The sequence below is a fragment of the Corvus brachyrhynchos genome, unplaced genomic scaffold (genome assembly GCF_000691975.1).
Source record: "Corvus brachyrhynchos isolate BGI_N302 unplaced genomic scaffold, ASM69197v1 scaffold220, whole genome shotgun sequence".
NCBI classification, from domain to species: Eukaryota; Metazoa; Chordata; class Aves; order Passeriformes; family Corvidae; genus Corvus; species Corvus brachyrhynchos.
The window spans coordinates 1,901,732-1,908,035 of NW_008236209.1; the positions used below are offsets into that span (position 1 = coordinate 1,901,732).

General features: G+C 39.9%; 1 long non-coding RNA gene across 1 annotated transcript; it reads right to left on the bottom strand.

Annotated features, from left to right (window-relative positions):
- Positions 1-708: 708 nt before the first annotated feature.
- LOC108448637 lies at positions 709-3,830 on the bottom strand. Its single transcript, XR_001864593.1, has 2 exons — positions 3,608-3,830; positions 709-3,426 (listed from the first exon to the last, which is right to left on the bottom strand). It is a non-coding gene; the product is annotated as an uncharacterized LOC108448637 (long non-coding RNA).
- Between the last annotated feature and the right edge of the window lie 2,474 nt (positions 3,831-6,304).

Here is a 6,304-nt window from a genome sequence, read left to right on the forward strand (position 1 = left end):
GCCGTGCCCGGCTCATCTCGGCGGGCCGGGTCTCCGGCCCGCTGCCCCGGCGCTCCCCGCTCCGCTCGCTGGCAGGGGAGAGGCAGACACCGGGGCTGGCCGTGGCCGTGGCAGCCCATGATTCCCAGCAGAGCCTGGTTGCCATCGGATCTGCCTCACTCTGCAGCCGCTGGGCTGTGAGCAGAGTGCCCAGACCCTCCACATGCAGGGTTTGGGAGCTCTGACTGAGGTGTGTTTCCCTGTGTTTTGTTTTGGACACCCACAAGGGACAATGTGATCACAGACACCGGGGATCGCACAATCACAGAAGTGTTTGCGTTGGGAGAGATCTTAAAGATCATCGAGCCAAACTGCCCTCCCATGGGCAGGGCCACCTTCCCCCACACCAGGTTGCTCAGGTTGTCCAACCTGGCCTTGCTTGGATAATCATGGCGTTTTAACTAAAATTGAGCTACTGCCACAAACAAAAGAGTTATTTTTTTTCTCTCTCAACTTCCAGAACTCCAGTCCCCAATATCTGAGTCATCTACAGGTGCTCACAGCTTACAACAATGAAAAATTGTTTAAACCATTTCTGTGGATTCCAGAATCCCTTTGGCTGAGCCTCGCTGTGTGAGCTGAAGGTCTCTCAGCATGGTCTGTACCAGCATGGACAGCGGAAAAATCACGGCTCACATGTCTGCTTATTAAAGGTGTCATGGTCACAGATGCCTTCGTATCAATATCATTGTTATTTTTAAAAGAAAAATACACATTTTATGTTGGTATAGCTGAATCTGTGGTTGCTAAATTATGTTGAGAAAACAGTCGTGAATACCGCCATGGTCTGTTGTTCTGCTGGGACAATCCTTTGGAGTTCACATTCAGATATAAATGTATCAGTTTGTTGCCCTCTAGGAGAAGGTCCCAGCTCAGCACTGCTTCCACAGGGGGGTTGTTCTTTTGGAAAGGAAAGCAAGACACAGAGTGAGTTTTCTGATCCCTGTCTAATACATACACAGTGATACAAAGCCTGAGATTCAGGTGTCTCTCTGCATTTCTTGTAACTCTCTGAGGCTTACCTGACTGCTGGGGGAAACATTACTCCTTTAAATCCAGCAATGAAAACCTGTTGGTAAAATCTGACAATACCAGCTTTCAAATAAAATGACAGCTCTAAAACTGGCAGCGGTCTTAAAACCAAAGTAGAATCTTGGCAGCAGAAGTTAGGAGGTTATAAAATGAGATGCATCTCTTTCTTCTAGTACAAATCTTCCTTTTTTTCATTCTGTTGATTTTAACAATATTTATTTGGGCACAGTTTATGATACCAACTTAACCATACATAAGCTGGAATTACAAAATCAATCAAGTAATCATGAATTTAATCACTTGTTTGCAATGTCAGGCAATGTGGTGTTATTTCCAACTATATCCATTTATAGTTTACAGGGTATCATTCTACAGCAACAGTTTAACAATGGTTAGTTAAAAGAAATGCTCCAATCTGGTTTTTTCTTCCCTTCAGTTAGGTCTAATGACCATTTTTGGTTTTTTCTCTGCTGTCTCTATTTTTTGTATTAAGCAGCCCCCATATCTACAACACAAAGTTCAGTCAGTCCACATTCAGAGAAAACAGAGAATAATTTCCAACGGCCGGACATCTCTATGCACAAATTTAAGAATTTTTAATCCAAATTCAGTAGCACTATTTGTTCAGCATAACTCTTAAGTGCTCAAGAACTTTTTGTCCTCAAATTTTCTAAATTTGCCACAATGCTGCTTGTACTGCATTAGCCAAGTGTTCTTTGGTAAAGCCTTTACAAGGAACTGACCTCTAAGACTCAAGACCAGCTGGCACGACACGCCAAAAATAATTTATGGTACGAGTGAAAGCAAGTGCACGTGTGAGAAATGGAGAAAATTGAGCAAATGTACAGTCAGACCTTGAGTTAATTTAGTTTTGATAGAGTAAAACTCAGTTCACGTTCCTGGTTTAAGCAAAACACATGAAAGAAGCACTGAAATCAGTGTGGGGACAATGCACATCACACTGGAAACACAAGAGATTTGCCATTTTTGTGCTGGTACCCTGTAATAACTGCACCCTTGTCTAACTCTACCCTTGTCCTGATGGAGGAAAGATGTGCAACCATCAGGCTGCAGCTGCATCATGTGATGAAAAGTCACCGCACAGCTGCTCTTGGTTCCCCTTCCTGGGTTTGCCTGCTCTCCTGGGACACACGGCTGCTTGCTTAGCAGAGTTAGGTCATTTTTTCAACTCTAATTTACAAATACTTTGCAAGTCTCCATACAGAATTTTCAGCTGTGGCTTAAAATTGTTGTTTGTGTTGTACAAAACATTGCTGATTTGCTGGAGACCTGCTTTTGAAAAGCTTCCTATAGATCAATGTCATTAGATCTACTTCACAGCCTCCTCAGCAGAAGTTAAAGCCTGTTGTTTGCTTTTTGAAAATGCTTTTAGTCATACTGCTGCATTTTAGTGTTCTTCCCACACCCCACTCCAGTTTCCAGGACTGAGAAGCAAATATTCCATGCATGAACTAAGGACCTTTATGACCATATAGACTCTGCAGGTAATTCCAAGCAAAAGGAGTTGAAGAGAAATAATGTAGCTATCCCAGTTAGGAAAAATTTAGATGGAAAAGCCCGTCAACACCAAAACAAAACAAACAAAGAACTCCCCAGAAAACCACAACTCTACTTAAGGCAAGCAGACAAACCTCATTTTGGCAGACACCGCAATGCAGTATTTTGGCTCAACTCCGAGAGCAACAGCGTGGCCTGAGGGTGAACAAGTAGTTGTACAAACTGTTCTTAACTTGGCTTCATCTCTGAAGCAAATGGATTTCAGAACTATTTATTAAAAATATCATTTCACAACACTGCAAACATGGAACCCCAAAAAGCCACTGCTCTGTAGGTGCTGGCATTTCTCCTCATGGTTTTGTGTGTAATCAGTCCCATTCAGTCACACACCCACAGCAGCTCACAGAGGTCACACAATTATCTTACAGCAAAATGATCAGAGACTGCTAAGTGTGAGGTATTTTGAGCATCCCCAAAACGTGCATTATTTTCTATCTGAACTGGGACAAAAGAGGCCTTTGAGGATGACTGGCTAGCCCAGCAGTATGAGACCTTACAGCTCTAACATCCTGCCTCCAAACAGACCAAAAGTTCAGTCATGCAAGGTTGCAGAAGGCACTCACTCCAAGTATATCCAAAAAGGAAAATGATTCTGGATTTGTGAGAATTCATAAATTCAGTGGTAGAATCTCCATTTGCGAGACAAGGCATAGGCTTCTGGTTCACAGATCACCAAAACTGCCATTCAGTTTTCAGTCCCTGGGAAATATTCTGTTCTCCACATTTCTAGAGCTGAGGAAGAAATTTAACACTGTTGAAGTCTTTGTCCTAACTGCACTGGAGAGGAAAAAAAAGAAAAACGTAATTGCTCTGTATACTACCAGAAGAGAAAACACACAGTATTTAACTTAGCCACAAACAGGAAATATGTTGCTAAGTCACCTCGTAGTACATTCCCCAGCTCTTCATCCAGAAATTCCATGTCATTAGCACAACCACTGTACCACAGAAAACATACCACAATCTTCACTGCTCCTCTTGGGCTGTAAGCGTCTCTCTCTTCCTGGCCAGTGTCATCACTGCACTCAGTGTTTACTCTCCTGTCTCTTCCTCCTTTTTGCAGTTTTAATTGGAATCTATTTACATTTAGGAATTTTCAAAAATTCCTGAATTTATCTTCAGAAGCAAATCAGTCTAAGCTTGTTTACAATGCATGAGAATGTAGTAAATGACAAAAAGAAAAGCATGGGGTGGAATAGCTTATCTTAACAGGTGGGAAAATAGGATTAGAAGTATTAACTGCTAAGCAATTAAATGAAGAGCGTTAATTGCATATGAATAGATAGTCTCTGTTGACAAGGTTACCTCACTTTCTAAGAGATACTCTTTGACTACTTAATAAATGTTATTTATTTGTAAACTTAAATCCACAGAGAACCCACTCACTGATAATTCCAAGAACTACTTGTTTGCTGAAGCTTTGTTTAATCTAAACCATAATTTCCTGACTTTCTAGAGGCAATAATTGAACATTCTATAGGGTTTCTGTAAATAAAGTCACAAGAAGTTACTATCATACTTGTATAAAATTCATTACTGATTTGAAGGTACATTAAAACATATTAACCTTTAAACAGTGACATTTCACATTACAATCATGCACAGTATCACAAATGTTAATTAAAACCACAGCTTCTGAACATTCCTTTAAATGGCTGAGGATTACACTTCAGCAAGGTTAATTCTCCACGGCTACAGCTACTGTTTGTTTTTAACCAGCTGTGAGATGGCTGCACCAGAGCTCATTTATTGGGCTATAAACTTTTCAGTTCCAAGGCAACTTACATGTTTTGCTTGTCCTCAGTTGTAGGAAGAGGAAATTGACAGTTTCCCACCTATTGTTTAGGAAAGTTTTCACGCTGAATATGTTGGGGAGGTAATTGTGCCTACAGCAAACCTGCAGTTCAACCTGACTTACTAAATCTAGCTCTGATCTAAAACCTAAAGCTGGACGAGCTATACCATTATTAAATGATGATACTGTAAAAACATGAAGTTTCCTTATGTCAAGGCACTTTTTAATTAAACTGAATAATTGTTTTAATCTGAAAAAAATCATTAGTGGTTTTAATTTACTCCAGGCCAGGCTCCTCTAATACTTAGGAAACAAAACATCCATACAGGTTTTAGGTTTATATTTTCCATTGTGTTACTTCTTTGTTACAAACGTTTTCCCTCCTTGAAGCAATTAACTGATTTAGGTGAGTGCTGTTGTCACTCTTTTCTCCATTTTGACCACTTAGTCTATAATTCTAGATCACAACCAGATTTATCTTCTCCAAAAGATTTTCTGCTTTCAGGTTTCAACAGAGCAGTAGGAAACCATAATTCTTGCTCCATTCATGATTTCTAGAAACAAGGCATGTATAAAAAATTGCACAGGATTACTTCAGAGAACAATGTAAAAAAATGAAGACATTATTTTGCATGATTTTGGGCTTTCCCCACAAGAAAAACTAAGCAAACATCTTACATATGATGTAATGGTAATCAGTTAATATTTGAGTCTCTTTTTTTTCTCTTTACTTTTAAAGTATCTTATTCCATAGAATAATCAGAACTTTTTGCATCAGTACTTCTATTTTTTTCCCAACATTTTATGTTCTAGGACATAACTGCTTGATGTGAATAAAATGCAGTTATGTCTCACTATACTGAGTTTTCTTCGAAGCCTGAAAGAACTGGAGATGATCTGTACAGAGAGAAAAAAATGCTAACATTGCCACTAAACACTGTATTTCAGTTTTTAAACATACAATTATGATTACTCACATGTGCTACCCTACCTTACAATTTTTAACAATGTCGTACATCTTTTTGATTTAGAGTCAAATCCCAGTAGTAATTGTGGGTTTAAATAGAGTATTTGAGGCCTCGGTAAAAGCTACTCATTTTTTCCTCTTTTTCTGTCATCTCTGGGTTTTAGACACGCAGCACCTCAGTTTTGTCTCTCTCTGACTGTGCAATTCTATCACTGCCTGCAGAAGGAAGCAGAGAAGCTGTTTCTTCACACTGGGACATTTTTTCCCCGTGAAGACTCCTGGAGGTTCTTTCTCTCTCTTCTGCACATCTCCCCACAGCCCCATGGCTGAGTTCACAGCTTATCTTCCTGTGGGATTTTCCCCAAATTGTTTAGAAAATATCTTTTGATGTTCATATCTCACAACACAATTCGCTTCTCAAACATAACTGAACAGCCCACTATAAACTCCTTTTATTTACTACAAGGCTTCCCATGACCACATTCAGCACTAGAGACCTTTCTGTTTAGCCTGCCTTTGTACATCTTCACAGCTCTTCACAAAAACTAAATACCACAGCCATTCTCTTAACAAACCACATTTCTGTAGCTACCCAGGGCTGCTCAGAGCAGGACAGAACCAAACTGGGTATTTAATGGTCAGGCTGCTCTACATGGGAACTTTCCTACTTTGTTTATTTTGTCTACAAAGAAAGCTCTGTCGTGGGCAAACAGTGTTTATCATTTCTGTACATTATACAAAACCCTAACAAATAAGAATTCTACAGTGCAGGGAATGAATAATTATCAGTGGAGTAGCCTTAAATATATCTCACCATAGCCCGCACTTCAACAGGCAGATTTCTGGGTGGAAATAAAGTTCATTTCGATGGAAATAATGCACATGGTGAAGGC